Source organism: Monodelphis domestica, chromosome 2 (genome assembly GCF_027887165.1).
Source record: "Monodelphis domestica isolate mMonDom1 chromosome 2, mMonDom1.pri, whole genome shotgun sequence".
In the NCBI taxonomy this organism is placed as follows: Eukaryota; Metazoa; Chordata; class Mammalia; order Didelphimorphia; family Didelphidae; genus Monodelphis; species Monodelphis domestica.
In genome coordinates this window covers 104,032,076-104,050,527 of record NC_077228.1, presented here as the reverse complement: position 1 = coordinate 104,050,527, position 18,452 = coordinate 104,032,076, and the positions used below count along the sequence as shown (strand labels likewise).

Genomic DNA, 18,452 nt, shown 5'->3' with positions numbered 1-18,452 from the left:
AGCACCCCATCTCTTCTGGCTTCAGAAAAATTAAAAGTAGCTTTTCCTCATGAAAGGCAAAGACAGTTCTATCTTAGAAAGCCAATTATATACACTTGATCCAAAAGAAACAATTCCTTTCAGGTTGGGTATAGGGAACAAGTGGTGCTTGGAAACCTTTAGGAAATCCTTGACCAGTGTCAGAGCCTCCCCATTCACTTTTATAGTTGGGTAAACTGAGGCAGCAAACTCAGTGGTTCAGCCTCCATAACTCCTCCTGAGCAATCTCTTTCTATTAAGTAGATGGCATTCATCCAAGCAAGATACAATTTTAGCCTGTCTTGTCAGGGAAAGGGAAAAGAGATAAGAGGACATTTGACACCTCACTCTCATCCTAGGATGCTAATGAATCCTTTGCTTCCGAAGATGATTATCGGACAGAATAATTCATTGCTTGAAATTAATTGGACTAATTACGTTGGCTCTCAGGATTCCTTGAATAATTATTTTTGATCAGGGGCAGGTGTCAGTGATAACTGTGATATCTGGGCTTCTTTCCCCTAAGTAAAACCCCCAAAGAAAAGAAAATGATTTCTTGTCTTGAAAATTAACCCAAACATCCATTTTAGAAGTGCCTACAGCTTTGATTATGGACATATAGCCTCAGCCTCTAGGAAATATTCTTCTGTGTTAACTTATTATTCCAGAAGATTTGTACTCTTCCCACTTTCCTCCCCTCCTCCAAGTAGTCTTCTAAGACCATATCTTCCCAGAATCCTTTCTTGTTTCAATGAAGAAGGAAGAGCATTAGAAGAGGTTATTCAACCAGCTTCAAGGCCACTTCATCACTGTAGTCAGACTCTTATTGCCTCTCCTTTCCATCACTGCTGTTGTAGAGGTCTTCCTATCTTTCATCTCTCCCCACTTTGCTCCAGCCTTCATGCTGTTAAAGAATATTTTTGATCCTATTATTCTCCTGCTCAAAGACTTTCAATGGTCTTTCAATGACCACTGAATAGAGGCTCAACTTCTCAACTGTCATTCAAACCCCATTGTGATCTGGTGCTAACCCTTTCTAGCCTTATTTTCTACGATTCCCCCTCAGATACTCTAACCTTACGCCACATTGAACTCCTAGATGTCCTTCATATTCATGTCCCCATATCTTCACTTATATCATTCCTTCCTCCTAGAATTCCTTCTCCACAAAATCCCATCTCTTTCTGCTAAAATCAAGTGTTAGCTCCCATGCCACATTTTCCATGCATCTCCTTCAAGAGATGATCTGTACTTGTTTTGAGTTCTCATGACACTTAACGCTGCTTAGATATACATATAATTATCATATTCTAAAGTACTTATTCTAATCCATATTCTGTTTGTGACTTTATGTTTTATTTCTCTGGTTTGAATGATTTTAAAATCACAGGATGAGAAGGTAGCTAGGTGGTTTAGTAGATAGATTATTGGGTTTGTGGTCAAGAAGATCTGAGTTCAAATTTGGTCTCAGATTTGCTAGCTGTGTGACCCTGAGCAAGTCACTTAATTTCTATTTGCCTCAGTTTCCTCAACTACAAAATGGGAATAACAGCATGTACCTCACTGGTTAGTTTTTTTTTCTTTGACAGTCATACTTTTTAAAAATTACTGGAACTTATTTCCAGGCATTTCAGTCCTTCTCTCCCCTCCCCACACCAGAAAAAAAATATTTTAATGTCTTTTGTGTTTTCATTTTTCAGTTCAATCTCTGTAGGTAAAGAGTCTCCCTGGGTAGTTCTGAAGATTATTTGAGACACTATTTGTAAAGCACCTGGCATGAAGTATGTACCATATAAATGCTCATTATTATTGTTTTATTCATTTTTTGTAACTTAGCATATGGTTCGGTTCCTTGTACAGAGAAACCACTGTATAAATATTTGCTGACTTTGCTGTTGTTGGAAAAACCTCAACTCTTTAAAACCTAAAAACTCCTGGAAAAGATAAGGAGAAGAGAAGAAGAAGTAGGCAACTCAAGGCACCGAGGTTCCATGTTGGGTGCCAAAGATGTTGTTCAATCATTCTATGCAAATGACTCTATTAAATGGAAAATTATTGGGTGTGGCAACAAAGTGCTATCACCCTCCTTGGAAGGAAGAAGCTTTCTCCTCAAATATTCCAAATTGGCGGTCAGAGCTGTGGTTTGGGAAGATTTATCTGGACAGCCGTATGAAGAAGAGATCAGCAGACGGGAGGAGGAAGAGGAACGGTTAGAAAATTTACAACTATCCCGGCACGAAGGAATGAGAAGCCACACTAGGCTGGTGGCTAGGAGAGTAAGAAGAAGGGGGAGACCCGAGGAACATCTTGGGCTTAAGGAATGACAGGACTTGGTGACTGAATAGCTGTACTGGATGAAGAAGGAAGAATCACAGATGATCGAAGCTTTGAGGCTCAATGACCAGAAGGGTGGTAGTTTCATTAAATAGGATTAGAAAGCTAGGAGGAAGAACAGGTTTTGGTGAAAGATTTTTTTAAAAAGTCTTTTATCAATTAAAAAAGAGGTGAAGAGGGGGCAGCTGGGTAGCTCAGTGGATTGAGAGCCAGGCCTAGAGATGGAAGATCCTAGCTTGAACCTAAAAGGTTCAAATCTGATCTTAGACACTTCCCAGCTGTGTGACCCTGGGCAAGTCACTTAACCCCCATTGCCAAGCCCTTACCACTCTTCTGCCTTAGAACCATTACACAGTATTGATTCCAAGATGGAAATTAAGGGTTTTTTTTAAAAATTGTTTTTAAAAAGAGGTGAAGGGGTGGGGTAGCTAAGTGGCCTCAGTGGATAGATACAGAACCAGGTCTGGGGAAGGGAGGTCCTGAGTTCAAATGGGATCTCAGACACATTTTAGTTGTGTGACCCTGGGTAAGTCACTTAATATTTACCTAGCCCTTATCACTCTTCTGTCTTAGAACTGATACCTAGTATTGATTCTAAGATAAAAGGTAAGAGTTTAAAAAAAAGGGAGTTCATCACAACTGAAATCGCAATTAAATATAGCATATGTGGCACTTTACACCTATAGTCTCCCACCTTTGCAAAGATAAGTGAGGTATTGGGGGAGGGGGAGGAAGTATGAAACTAAATAGTTTCTAAGTGGAAAAGAACACTAGATTTTGTGGCAGAGGGCCTGAGTTCAGATTCTGCCTCTATCAATTACCTAATTGATTCCCTCTACCAAAAAGAACTTTTCTCAGCTCTCCTAAAACTTTTTCTACCTTCCTTATGAATTTTCTCACTCCAGTTTTTATGCAGATTATTTGTTTATCTCTTTAAGCTTTATAAGTGACAAACTATATCATAAATTTCTACAATAAGGCACATTTGCATTCTTTAAAATCCCGAGCTTGTCCAGTACTGGCCCCTCCGTAACACACAAAGGGCTGGGGAATACATATGGGGGGGGGCACTGTGTGTTCCACACTTCATGGCTATGTCTAATAAAGGGACCCATCACCATCCGATAAAGCACTCAAGTTTCCTGCACTGCATATGCTGCATTAAACAAAGCGGACTACAGCTCTAGAAATTAGGCAAGCCTCTTGACCTTTATGGGCCTCAGTTTCCCCATCTGAAATTTAAGGAGTTGAATGGGATGGCTTCCATGTCTCTCCCAGATCTGCTCTATGATCCTATAACTTCTCTCCTTTTAGGAGTCTTTGATTCTCTTGGGATCACTGGAAGAGGGTGAGTATTAACAGAAACCGTGCCCTCCAAACTCCCTCTTAGCTTTGAATGGATGGACTTCATTCATGATCACAACATCTCCCAAAGGAAGTGGAGGGGCTGGTTTCCTAGGGCTGAAGAGAGTCCAGCATGGCCGGGAGAGCCGCTGGGATTCTAGGCTTCCATTAGACACAGCAGCGAAGGTAACGGAATTCAGCCCATCCAACCTCACACAGGAAGTATTGGATGTGTGGTGAGCCTGAGACAGGAGGCAAAGAGCAGAAACACCCAAACAATAGTAACTGAGACCTCAGCTTGGATTACCTGGCCTTCCCAGAATAGCTGCGCCTGGATAAAAGAGAGAGATGGATTTCCACCGCAGCCAGAGGGAAAAGCGAGATTCCTGACTGTCCTAAAACCCACACAAACCTAAAGTCGGAAGTTGTTTCCTGAAAGAATAAGTGATATTGCTCTAATACTTAAAACTGCAGAGCATTTAATATACACATCCCACTTGAGTCTCACCACAGGGAAACGCCAGATAGTTTTGGGGATTATTTGAGACAATATTTAAAAATCACCTGGCACAAAGCAGGCACTATAAAAATGCTAGTTATGATGATTGTTCTGTTCATTTTTTTGGTAATTTATCAGCAGAGGGTCCAGGCTCTTGTATGCAGTAGCTATTTTATATATATATATATCTGTTGACTTTGTTGTTGTCTTGAGACCTAAGCCCATTTTACAGGGGAAGAACTAAGGCTTCGGTTGTGTCCTAATGTCAGAGGTGGACTCTGAATAGAGGTTTTCCTGATACGATGGAGAGGCAGCTGGTGGCATAGTGGATTGAGCACTGAGCCCAGAGTTAGCAAGACTCAAGTTCAAATCTGACCTCAGACACTCATTAAAGTGTGACAAAGCCAAGTCACAACTTCTGGTTGGCTCACTTTCTTCATCTGTAAAATGGGAATAATAATAGCTGGCGCTTACCTGCAGAGTGGTGGTTGTTGTGATGGTGACTCTCAAAAGAGATATCTGTAAAACTGCCTAGTACACTGTACCTGATACAGAGTAGGGACTTTACAAATGCTTAGTCCCTTCCCCATCTACCCACTATATCATGGTGCTTATAAACGAGCCCAATAAACACATTTGTCTGTCTAAACAGAGCAAGCCAATCAATCGATCAAGAGGCATTTATTTTACTTTGTTAAAATCCTTCCTTTCCATCTTAGAATTAATACTAATTCCAAGGCAGAAGAGTGATAAGGGCTAGGTAATTGGAGTTAAGTGGCTTACCCAGGGTCACACAACTAAAATGTGTCTGAAGCCAGATTTGAACTTAGGAACTCCAGGCCTGGAGCTCTATCCACTGAGCCACCCAGCTGCTCTTTAGGAAACATTAATTAAGTGCCTACTGTGTGCTAAGTATGAGGAATATGAAGATGGAAATGAAACAGTTCCTGCCCTCAAAGGGCTTGTATACTACATGAGGAGTCAACATGAGAGAACAGTTTCATTTGTGTCCTGATCTCTCTCCATTTCTGTTACTTCTTTCACTTTTTCCATACAAATTCCAAAGATGTAGGCTTTGGAATGCTTATTGACTTCTCTAGGGTTTGGGTGTCTTCTTCTTTAAAAGGAGGCTGGGCTAGGGGATCACTTAGGTCCCTTTCAGCTCTGATATTCCATAATTCTGGGATTCTATTTGGTGATAGTAGGATAGATAGACAGGCAGATAAGTAAATAGATAGATGGGTAGATAGGTGGGGCTGTGGTTAGAGATTAATGGCTCCAATGGCAGTGGTTAAAGTCAGGAAGACTCATCTTCCTGAGTTCAAATCTGACCTTAGACTCTTATTAGCTGTGTGACCCTGGACAAGTCACTCTACCCTATTTATCTGTTTCCTCATCTTTAAAATGAGCTAGAAGAGGAAATGGCCAACCAGTCCAATGTCTTTGTCAGGAAAACCCTAAATGCATGAGTTGGACCCAACTAAAAATGATACAACAACAAAGATATATATATATATATATATTTGTATATATATGTATATATATGTGTGTGTGTGTATATATATGTATGTATATGTATTTTTTTAATGTATGAGGGGAGAGGATGTTGGGCTAAAAAGAAAACATCTAAGAAATCAGAGACATGAGGAAGAATGATTTGGAGACCTGCCTGTCTGTAGAACAGTCTGGTTAAGGAGTTGGCACTTTGAGATTCTTTCCTTGGGCTCCCATTCCAGTTCACAAGATAAGTGATTTAGAGCTAGAAGAGACTAAATGCCATCTAGCCTAATCTTCTCATTTTAGAGAGGAGATGGAAGTCCAAAGAAATGAAGTAACTTGTCTAAGGTCACCTGGAAAGGAAGTAGAAAAGCAGGGATTTGAACCACATCCCCTGGTTCCAAATCCAGTGTGCTTTCCCCTGTACCATGGTAGGAGACCACCCTATCTATGCCCCAGCTTCCTTAGATGAATCCTGAACCTGGCCGGGAGTCAGAAGTCCTGGTTCTAGTGCTCACTACTCAACCATCAAATACTGTGGCCGCCTGACTTCAGTCTATCATTTCTTCTTTCTGCGTCTGAGCTCCCTCACTTGTAAAGTGATGTTGTACTACTACCTGATCCCTAAGGTACAACCAACTCTGACATTGGATGGTTCTTTGATTTTGAGTACAAATGACCTAGAGAAGGTCAGGTTTTCTTTTTTGGGTAGCTCCTTAAAGGGGGCTCTTTTTTCTATCACTGTCTCTAATGAACCTTGACTGCATCCTTGGCCATGCCCTTCACCCTGCCAAGGCTTCAGAGTGGTCCTTGATGCCAATTCCATAGAGCATATTGCCCATGCTGGAGGAGGTGGGGATTGCCACCCCATGGGGGCCTCATTTGGGCCCCTCATGTTCAGAAACACCCCTCCTCCTCTGTCAGTCCTCAATAACCCTCCATCAATTCAGTGTCCCACCCCCCTCCCCATTCCTCCTTGTCTTCTGCAGCCTTCTGGGCTTCCCCTGACCTTTGTCTCCATTTCTGCTCCCCCTCCTCAGGCAGCCTGTGCCTCAGCTGGAAGCAGATGGAAGGGAGGGGCTGCTAGTTCCCCACAGGGATTCTGAAGGCTCTTGGGTCCCCCCCTGCCCCCTTAACTCTTTTCTGCCTGATCCATCTTTGATGGGTATAAGTGGCACGTAGGAGGGAGGGTAAAGGGATCGGTGGGGAAGTCCTGGGGTCTAAGCTTGGGTCCGAGCTACTGATAGGGACAAATGGGAACATGGGGAGGGGACTGCAGTAATTAATGAGGTAACTGGAGTCCCTCTATCCAGGGGAGGCTACATGATCATGGAAATAGTTAAACAAATTCTCTGCTATCACAGCTTGATTGCGGGGTTTCTTTCTTCTCAAGAGATTGGAGTTGGGGGGGGCTTTCACAAACAATGTTTTTGGCAAGAAGGAGCTAAGAAATCTGTGCTCAGGTGGCACGAGGGTGGGTGGGTGGGTGGGTGAGGAGGCAGCATGATGTAGTAGGAAGCTTTGTGGGATAGGGAGAAAAATCAGTGGCTGGGAGTCAAGAGATCTTGGCTCTAGCCTCAGTTCCATCTTTAATATGCTGTGTTATATTGGGCAAGTCCCTTTACCCCTCTGGACCTCAATTTATTCCTCTGTTAAGAGGAGGAAGACTGTCTTCTTTGCCAACTTCATAGGGATCTTATAAGGACAGAGTAAACGAATGGTTATGAATGTGCTTTGAAAAGATTTGAAGGACTGGAATAGACTTGCAATATATTGCTCTTATTTCACGAGGAAAACTCTTTTGGGGAAATTGAGGCTTAAGAGGGGTGGTCCAGTGGAAAAAAGCAATGGACTTGGAGTCAATTCCAGCTCTATGGACTACTTATCTGTGTGATCTTGGGGAAATTATCTGACCTCTCGGGGTCTCATCATCTGTTTGTAAGATGAAAGGGTTGGCCTAAATGACCTTGAAAAATCCCTTCTAGTTTAAAACTAATAATCCTTTCTTTTTTTCATTTTTAAATCTTCACCTTCTATCTTAGAATCACTATTATGTATTGGTTCTAAGGCAGAAGAACAACAAGGGCTAGGTAATGGGGTTAAGTGACTCGTAGGGTCACATTCCTAGGAAGTATCTGAGGACAAATTTGAACCTAGAATCTCTCATCTCTAGGCTTTGCTCTCAATCCACCAAGCCCCCTAGTTGTCCCTTGATGATTCCTTTTAACTTTTGGGGTAATGGTAGAGATTTGGGGATCTTAAATTCACTGTATGCCCACAGGAGAGAGTTTTTCAGGAAGTAGATGATTTAGGATCCAGGGTTTTTGATATTTAAATATCTTCCTACATTATAATGCTTAGCATCTTCTAAAGTCAAGCAACCCTTTAGTATGTCCTTGGTATTTCTTTGTATCTTGGCTGCTTTGTTTCAGTTGCAGTGGGTCTTAGGAAGTCTACTGATGGAGAAGAGGGGGAGAGAGGGGAGAGGGGAAGATAGAGAGAGACAGAAAGTGAGAGAGATGAGAGAGAGAGGAGGGAGAGAGAAAAGGAGGGATAAAGGGAGAAAAGTGGGGAGAGAGAGAGAGAGGAGAGAGAGAGAGAGAGAGAGAGAGAGAGAGAGAGAGAGAGAGAGAGAGAGAGAGAGAGAGAGAGAGAGAGAGAGAGAGAGAGAGAGAGAAGAGCGCTGGACTTCAGCCTGGGAAGCTTTTCTCGGCAGCCTCCTCAGCATTTCTCGAGCAGCTGCTCTGAAATCATGGGAAGAAAGAGAGGAAGAAAGAGAGACGGAAAGAAAGAGAGTGCCTCTGAGCCCTGAAATCTGAGCCCCTCTCCCCACTCCCCACCCCCAGGTTAAGTGAGAGCAGATTTCAGGAGAGAGTCAAACTTTCTCAGGCTAAAGTTTCCTCTTAAGTACAAGGAGGGCTGGGCCTTCTATGGGCTCCTGAGGGCTGGCATTTGGACTCTCTCTGGAGACATCCCTGGGCAAGCTGTCTCTCTTAGGCTCCCCAGGCTAAAGAAGGCCCCAGGATGTCTCAGAGGAGCCCAAAGCTTAGACCAGATAGAATCTCATTTCCCCCTCAGCCAGGCGCCTGGCCACTCACTAACAGAGCTCGGGGGCTGAGAACCTTCCTCCATTGAACTGAGAGACAGAGACATGATTCAGGAAGATGTCATTCTAGTTGAGATGGACCACTGGCTATTAGGTTGGGCCAATTATAGCTCCCACAAAAATATCCTTTAAGGCATTTCCCTCCTTGCATTTCCCTCCAAAGCACTCTCCTCCAGGGATCCTGATTTTTTCCTCTGTCCCTGTCTATTCCATTCTAAATTATAAGATGTTATTGGTGGGAGGGGCACGAGAGGGCATCAAACCCAATCCCCTTAATTTACAGGAAACCAAAGCTTAGAGACAAAATGCCCAAGGTCACAGCCAGCGAATGGAGGAAGAGCCCAGATAAGGGGAAGGGAATAAGTATTTATATCTCACCTTCTATGTGCCAGACACTGTGCTGAATGCTTTACAAATATTATCTCATCTGATTCTCACAGCAACCCCGGGAGGTAGGGGATATTATTATTCCCATTTTAAACAGAGGTTAAAGGACTAGCCCAGGGTCACAGAGCTAGGAAGTATCTGAGGCCAGATTTAAATTCAGGGTTTCCTGACTCCAGGCCCAGTGCTCTATCCACAGATCCAGCTGGAATTGGAACCCCAGTCTCCCGGTTCTAATGCTCTTTCCCCTTGATTATGTTTCCAGCAGCTTGCGAGCAGGTCCATAGATAAACTGTGTCATTGTCCTCAGCAGGACTGGCTAGATCTGCAGGTAGAGCAGACCAGTGTGGTTTAATGGGGTGCAGCAAAAGCATCCACTTAGGGAAACTGGAAAGGTGGAGTGGGGCAAGTTCTTTCAGGGTCAAACTGAAAGAATTTCCCATTTGCTCCTGGAAGTGATAGGGACCTCTTGGAGCTTCTTGAATAGGAGAAGGTGACACGGTCAGTTTGTTCTCTTAAGAAGATCGCTTTGAGAGCTGTGGAGAAGATGGACAGGAGTGGGGAGAGACTTGTGGCAGGTAGACCAAGCAGCGGACTATTTCGAGACCCGGGCTTGAGGTGATGAGGGCTTGTACCAGGGGGGTGGAAGGTTCAGAGGAGAGCAGGACAAGGATTTGAGAGCTATTACAAAGGTAAAATTGGCAGATTTGGCAGGTAAGAGATTGGATGTGGTTGTAGTGGGGGGAGTAAGACAGAGCCAGCAATCAAGGATGGTACCTAGGTCAAGCTTGGGTGACTGGAAGGACTGTGGTACCCTAACTATTCGAGAGAAGTTAGGAAGAGGGGACAGGTATTGAGAATAAAAGGAAAGGGGCAGAAAGAAGAGATGAGCCCTTGTCCCCTGTGCACTATGATTTAATTCACTCAGTGAATAGGTTTTTAGACACATGCCAGGCATGCTAGAGAACCTTCCCTCTTAGAGACATCCCAGAAGCCCAGGGCTGGGTCCCAGAGGTACACTCTCATTTCAGAAGGGACCCTTAAGGGAGGGGGTTGGAGGAATAAAATGGTATTAGAGAGAGACATTACAGATGGTATCTCCCCTTCTTTCCCCTCCCCCTCCTACTTTTGGGTTTTTGTCTTGTTGCTATGACAACTAGAGTCCCTGTCATCCCACTGGTTACCATGGTGACTTCACCTGACTTTCAGTCCACAGTTGAGGAAGGTCCTTACTCCTTGCTACCAAAATGAGACTGATGGGAGAAGGGAACCAAGGAAAGAGAGGTTAAATCCCCTGGAATGGCACTCAGATCCTTTGAGGTATGATATGAAAGATCTTCCTGAGCTGATCAGGGGACCTGAGAACTCAAATTGCCTTCCTCCATTTCTCATTCTTGCCTTTGAGGTTATGCTCCAGCTCTGTGGTGGTGAACCTATGTCATGAGTGGCAGAGAGGGCACTCAGAGCACTCTCTGTGGGCACACGCACCATCACTCCAGCACAGAACTCTCCAGAGTTTGTTACTAGAAAGCCAGAGAGAGAGAGACATGGTGCCAAGCTGCTCCCCTCCCCCTCTCCATGTGTGCCTGAGGACATTTCTCATATCACCCCCCTCTGAAAGGTTCACCATCACTGCTCCAGACACGCCCCTGGCCTGGACCACCCTTCCATCAGTCTGGGAGGCCCCCTAAGGCAGATCCCCTCTCCTTTGGTCCTAAATATGGGCCTTTGTACTCTGGGTGCTCCAAACTAAGGGGAAGGAACCTGGGGGCTGGGAGCAGAAGCAAACTAGACCACTCCTGTATCTTTCCCTTTCCTCACCATATTTATGGGCAGTCCCAAAAGTCTTGGTGCAGTTTTAAGCTACATAACCAGTTAACACTGTATTCATTTGTGCTTCCTACATCTTGTCTTACGTCATGTACAAGCTTTCCTTTTGTCTGATTGGCAGCTGCTAGAAGGTGAGGATTGTCTCCTTTGTATAGTTTCTATATTTCTAACAGCACTTTGTCTAGACCCAGGCCTTTCCCTGACCATACTCTGCCTTGAATTGTAGTGATTTATGTACTTGAGGGAGAAAGCAAAGGAGAGAATACTGGACCTGGGTTCAAATCCTTCAAATCCATAACTATATAACCACAGGATTATAGACTATAGATTTGGCAAGTAATTTAGCCTTTCAGTTTCAGTTTCTTCATCTGTAAAATGGAGATAACATTACCAATAGCACTGCTTCTGGGTTGCTGTAGTGAAGCCCAAAGGAGCTAATTTTATCGATATGTATACTGATATCAGTATCTATCTATGTAGAAAATCAATGAAAAGGACCCATCTATATGCACGTGTGTATAGGCATCCATGTATACATGTATAGTGGGCATATATGCACATACATGTGTATATATATATACACAAAAATGTATGCGCACACACATGTATTAATCATCCCTGACATTGACGTAGCCCTGTAAGAGTTGTTTTGCCGCTTTTCGCTTTCATATCTCTACCGCAGGGTTGTATTTGTTGCATTTCATTGAGTTCCAGCCCCTGCATGATAGATAGTATGAGGACAGGGCAGGACAGGCAGAGGGAGCAGGGATAAGGACAGTGACAGTTGTTTCTTCCTGTATTTCAGGCTCCCTCAGTGGGTAACAGGAGAAATCTAATCAACTTACAATTCCATAGCGATTGACGATCCAAGTCCTTTGGTTGACTTCTCTAGTCTGCCACCTCCTCTCAGCTGGTCCCTTAGCCCGATGACCAGGGAGGACATCAAAGGCCCAAGGGCTCTCTGACCCTCACTCCCAAACGCACCCGCTTTTCTCTGCTGTACAAAGTCTGCGAGCCCTGAAGGGAAGGGGCCAAGTTCTTTTCAAACAGGATTCAACTTAGGACCATTTATAAATGTCTAATAATGATGGCCATGCTAATATTGACATTCCTAACTGCTAACCCCAGAAGGACCAGAGGAAAATACATGGAAATCATGATCTTTTTTTTTCCAGGGGAATTTGGGTTAAGCTGCCCATCAAGGGCAGCCTGGAAGAGGGAAAGAGGCAATGAAAGGGTAGCCTGAGGGCTGCGTGTGGAAGGCTCTGGGAACAGTTCCTCTTTTAGTGCTGGGGATGGGAATGGGAAGTGGAAGATGAAGCAGAGCTTCTGGGATGAAGGCTTATTTTTTAGCTCCAGCCGAAGCAATCACCTCCTTTCCCACCAGACTTGGAATTATCGTCCAGCTTCCTAGTTCATCAGCAGCCCATTCTCATGGTATAGGGCAGGCTCAAAGCCAATGCCCCGATTTCTTTTATCTTAGGGACCCACTTGACTGACTGAGGGGGAACCTTTAAGCTTTTATCAGTCTCTCACAGCTCACACTGGACATTTCATCTCCTTTGCCAAGCCCAGCTTTTGAGAAAGGGAAGATTATGAGAACTGGGTGCTGGAAGTGTGGGAGTCAGGCAGTCACCAAGCATATATTGTACTACTGTCCAAGGGATATACAAAAAAAGGTGAAAACACAGCACGTGCCCTCAAGGAGCTCCCATTCTAAAGGGGGAGGCAATATGCAAACAACTATGTGCATATAAGATATACATATTTTATTTTGACTTATTTAAATCCTTACCTTCCATTTTAGGGTATCTGTTCCAAGGGAGAAGAGCAGTAAGGGCTAGGCAATGGGGATTAAGTAACTTGTCCAGGGTCACACATCTAGGAAGAGTCATGAGGCCACATTTGAACCCAAGACCTCCTGTCTTCAGGTCTGACACTCAATCTACTGTGCTACCTAGCTGCCCTGATATACTCATTTTATTTTTTTAATAGGCAACAGGAGTTAAGTGACTTGCCCAGGGTCACACAGCTGGGAAGTGTCTGAGTTCAAATTTGAACTCCTGTGTCTGGGTCTGACTCTTAATCCACTGAGCCACCCAGCTGCCCTCTTTATTTTACTTTTTAATCCACTCTGCTATCTGCTTCTGTTTAATGGGTAAGTTCATCCCATTCACATTTAGTGTTATGATCACTGTGTATTGCCCTCCATAGTATTATCCCTTTTAGATTCTGCTCTGTTCCCTTTCACTCTGTGCCTCCTCACCAGTATTTTGCTTTTTGTGACCCCCACCCCGTTCCTCCTCCTTTCAATTACACCCCCTTCTGTTGTCTTGTTCCCCTTCTACTTCTCTGTAGGGTGAGCTAGAATTCGATGCCCCACTGAGTATACTCATTTTCCCCGCTCTGAGCCAGGTACAATGAGAGTAAAGTTTAAGCATAGCCTGTCACCACCCTTATCTTCCTGTCTGTATTCATTTTTCTCGCTCTTCATGTCACATAATTGACCCCATTCTATCTCTCCCTTCCCTTTTCTCTCAGTGCAACCCTCTCTTTCAGCCCTTGACTGACTTTTTTACATGCCTCTCATATGCATATGATACACTCATTTTAAATAACAGGTAATTTCTTTTTTTCCCCTTAAACCTTCCATATTAGAATCAATACTGGGTATTGGTTCCAAGGCAGAAGAGAAATAACAGGTAATTTCAAAGGGATCCAGTACATGTTTGTGGAAGGAGGGGAGGTGGCGACAAGAACTGGGAGGCCCGGGGTGCCAAGATAAACCACCTCATTCACAATTTTGCTGTATGCTGGGGCTGGTCCAGTCGCTTCTGGAGGACTCAAAAACCCCTCACTGCTAAAGTCCAGACAATTCTCTCCCAAGACAACCTTCGTTCCCTCACCAGAGACAAGCAGCTTTTTCACCAAGACTGGTGCCAGGGCTCTTGGGAGAGAGACTCTCAGACAAAGGCCCCTTTGTGTATTGGGTCTGCCTAGTGACCAGCTGGGGAGTTCTGTGGAGAGATAAGCATTGCCAACCAAGATCATGGAAACTTTGGCTACTGTCCTGTTCTGGATTCCCACTGCCCAGCCCCCAAACAGCTGTCTCATTCCCTGTTCTTCCCTCCACCATAGCAATCTCCCCCTCTTTCCCCCTTAACCCAGCCATCCCTCCCCATCTGAGCTTTGGGATGAGAGAGAGGACTACTTGAAGAGAGGGAATTCAATACACTTAGTTGAATTCCAGATCAGCCCAAAGAAGGGAAAGGAGAGAGTGAAAGTAGAATGGAAGAGGTGGAAGGAGGGTTTAACAGTTATATGCTACTGAGGCAGCTAGGTGGAACAGTAAATGGAACACCAGACCTGGAGTCAGAAGGACCCGGGTTCAAATCTACCTTCAGACAATTCCTAGCTGTGTGACCCTAGGCAAGTCATTTAACCCTATTTGCCTTTACCTCTCTTCTGCCTTGGAACTGATTCTTAGTAGTATCAATTCTAAAACAGAAAGTAAAGGGTTTAAAAAAAAGCACAACAAAACAGTTATGGGCTCTTCTATCCCACCTCTGTTTTCCATGCCCACACTCTTGTGGCCCTAGCTAGAATCTAAATTCCATGAAGGCAGGGATCAAGTCTTCAGTTCCACAAACATTTATTAAAGGAAAATTAGAGCCATTGGCAAAAAGTGAAGGAATGCCACCAGACTCCCATCCAGAAAACTCCTCCAAATAGACCTAGAATCCTGGTGGGGAAAATCAGAAAAATGTCACAGTGGGTCCTTCGCTAGGGCCAGGTCAACATAGGGAGACAAACAGATAGGTCTGCTGATACTAGGGATACTTTGATTCAATTATGGGTAGATATATGTGTGAGCATATCTATATCTATCCATCCTATGTATCTATGTATCTATATATGTTTCTATGTATCTATTCATCCATCTATCTATCTCCCCTCTAAACTCTCTTATCATCAGGGGTTTAGAGGGAATCTAATAAGATAAAGCCTAGGAGTAGTTCAGCTATGTTTGGATGATTTTAAGAGAAGAATGTAAAAAGAGGGGGAAAAGAGGGGCAGCTAGGTGGCTCAGTGAATTGAGATGAGTCTAGAGATGGGAAATCATGGGTTCAAATCTGGCCTCAGACATTTCCCAACTGTGTGACCCTGGGCAAGTCACTTGACCCCCATTGTCTAGCCCTTACCATTTTTCTGCCTCAGAAGCAATACACAGTATTGAGTCTAAGATGGAAGATAAGGGTGAAAAAAAAAGAAAAAAAAGAAACTGTTGGGGAGGGAAAGGAAGATTACAAGCATTAGCTCACATAATGAGGATGCACAAGTCAATTTCTACACAAATAAGGGTGGGAGGGAGAAGCAGATACTTCAACCTTACTTTTATCTGAACTGGTTAAAAGAAGGAAGAGTATACACATGGAACTGGGTACTGAAATACATTTTATTTCAATAGGGAAATAGGAGGGAAAGGAGAGAAAGAGTAAGGGGGAATTAATGGCATGGGTAGATTAATGAAGGGATTCATCCTAAGCAAAACAAACTAAGAATGTACAAAAATATTTATAGCTCCTTTGAGAGGGCAAAGAATGGGAATCTGAGGGGGTGTTTCACAAACTGGAGAATGGGGGAATACGTTCCGGCATATAGCTGGGATGGAATACTATCACACTTGAAGAAATGACAAAGGGAATGTTTCCAGAGAAGCCTGGGAAGGCGCATATGATCTAAAACCACACGAAGTGACTGGAACCAAGAGAACAATGGCTATGACAGCAATATGGCGAAGACCAGCAGCTTTGAAAGAATTAGAAATGTTTATCAGCCTGATGGCCAGCCCTGATCCCAGAGATTAATGATGAGATATGCTACCTGCCTCCTGAGAGAAAGGGCAAGACTCCAAATGCAGAATGAGACAAATATAGGTGGTGTAAGGGATACAGTGCTGCGCCTGGAGTCGGGAGGACCTGAGTTCAAAGATATGCTTAGACACTTACTACCTGTGTGATCCTGGGAAAGTCACCTAATTGCTTCAGTTTCTTCATCTGTAAAATGGTCATAATAATAATAATACCTATCTTGCCAGGTTGTGAGAATCAAATGAAATAATAATTATAAAGTACTTAGCACACTGTCTGGTACATAGCAAGTGCTATATAAATGTTAGCTATTTTTAAATAATATATTAAAATTGATGTCTATATTTACACATAGCCAATGTAGAAATCTTTTTAAACCCTCTGTTTTAAAACTGATACTAGGTACTGGTTTCAAGGCAGAAGAGAGATAAGGGTTAGGCAATAAAGTGACTAGCCCAGGGTCACACAGCTAGGAAGTGTGGAAATTAGTTTTGATTTGACTATATGAAGGCACTAAGATAGGAGAAGACAGTGAACGCCCACAAGGGGCTTATCATCTAACAGGCAATATGCTGTGGAAATGTGAGTTGAAAATCATTCTGGGATCTAGTTCTAGTGTTGGAAGGACCTGGGTTCAAATATGACCACAGATACTATCTAACTGTGTGACCCTGGACAAGTCACTTAACCCAGATTGCCCAGCCCTTATCATATCTTAGAGCTGATATTAAGACTGAAGGTGATCAACACCTCATACCCTACACCAAGATAAACTTGGAACGGGTGAATGATTTGAACATAAAGAAGGAAACTATAAGTAAATTAGGTGAACACAGAATAGTATACATGTCAGACCTGTGGGAAGGGAAAGACTTTAAAACCAAACAAGACATAGAAAGAGTCACAAAATGTAAAATAAACAATTTTGATTACATCAAATTAAAAAGTTTGTGTACAAACAAAACCAATGAAACAAAAATGAAAAGGGAAGCAACAAATTGGGAAACAATTTTCATAACAAAAACCTCTGAAAAAGGTCTAATTACTCAAATTTACAAAGAGCTAAATCAATTGTACCAAAAATCAAGCCATTCTCCAATTGATAAATGGGCAAGGGACATGAACAGGCAGTTTTCAGATAAAATCAAAACTATTAATAAACACATGAGAAAGTGCTCTAAATCTCTTATAATCAGAGAGATGCAAATCAAAACAACTCTGAAGTATCACCTCACACCTGGCAGATTGGCTAACATGACAGCTATGGAAAGTAATGAATGCTGGAGGGGATGTGGCAAAGTGGGGACACTAATTCATTGCTGGTGGAGTTGTGAATTGATCCAACCATTCTGGAGGGCAATTTGGAACTATGTCCAAAGGGTGCTAAAAGACTGTCTGCCCTTTGATCCAGCCATAGCACTACTGGGTTTGTTCCACAAAGAGATAATAAGGAAAAAGACTTGTACAAGAATATTCATAGCTGAGCTCTTTGTGGTGGCAAAAAATTGGAAAATGAGGGGATGCCCTTCAATTGGGGAATGGCTGAACAAATTGTGGTATATGTTGGTGATGGAATACTATTGTGCTCAAAGGAATAATAAAGTGGAGGAATTCCACGTGAACTGGAACAACCTCCAAGAACTGATGCAGAGCGAACGGAGCAGAACCAGGAAAACATTGTACGCAGATACTGAAACACTGTGGTATCATCGAATGTAATGGACTTCTCCATTAGTGTCAATGAATGAAGAATGAAGAGAATGAAGGTCAGAGGAAGGGAAGTGACCTATCCATATTCACAATGCCAACTAGAGACAAGGCCAGGACTTGAAAACCTAGTGCTCTTTCTACAATCCTCACATTATTAAAAAAAAAAAAAACAACAAAAACTTTACCTTCCATCTTAGAATCAATACTGTGTATTGGTTCCAAGGCAGAAGAGTGGTAAAAGCTAGGCAATGGGGGTTAAGTGACTTGCCCAGGGTCATACAGTGAGGAAGTATCTGAGGCCATATTTGAACCCAGGACCTCCCCATCTCTAGGCCTGGCTCTCCTAATCCACTGAGCCACCCAGCTGCTTCCTCCCACACATCATTTTAAACAGAAATGGAGATGTAGACAAAAAAAAATGAGCAAGAACTATAGCAAGAAAGACAAAGGAAAAACACAAGGAATCTCCAAGAATAAAAGTGGCAAGGGGCAGGTATCTCAGTGGATAGAGAATCAGGTCTGAAGATGGGAGGACCTGGATTCAGGTCTGACCTCAGACACTTCTTAGTTGCATGACATTGGGCAAGTCAACAAACCCCAATTGCCTAGCCTTTACCTCTCTTTTACCTTAGAATGGATGCTCAGTATAGGTAAGGGTTTAAAAAAATAAAATAAAGATGGCATAAGACTAAAAAATGCTACCCAAATCTCGCTATGTGGGTTTTTTCTATCATACATGTCTATCACTTCCCTTCAGACCCAGTGGAGATAGCCCAGGACCTAGAGTCCAAGAGCCCTAGGAATCACAGTTACTTACCTCTCAGACCATTGCTATTACTTGTAGCCTGGTCCCCCAACC

At 43.3% G+C, this 18,452-nt stretch overlaps 1 protein-coding gene and 1 long non-coding RNA gene across 16 annotated transcripts in view; one reads left to right on the top strand and one right to left on the bottom strand.

Annotated features, from left to right (window-relative positions):
- Positions 1–18,452, bottom strand: part of NAV1 (neuron navigator 1) — a 369,462-nt gene that overhangs the window by 158,244 nt on the left and 192,766 nt on the right. The window lies entirely within an intron of this gene.
- The window catches only part of LOC103093828 (uncharacterized), a 125,726-nt gene that overhangs the window by 52,440 nt on the left and 54,834 nt on the right, over positions 1–18,452 (top strand). For 2 of the 7 annotated variants that reach the window (XR_001627811.2, XR_001627819.2), the window contains exon 2: positions 3,667–3,700. The exons of 4 other annotated variants lie outside the window; for them this stretch is intronic. This is a non-coding gene — a long non-coding RNA (uncharacterized LOC103093828). Of the gene's footprint in view, positions 1–3,666; positions 3,701–7,233; positions 11,144–18,452 lie in introns of those variants that run through there. One more of the 7 variants, XR_001627808.2, reaches the window with a different exon arrangement.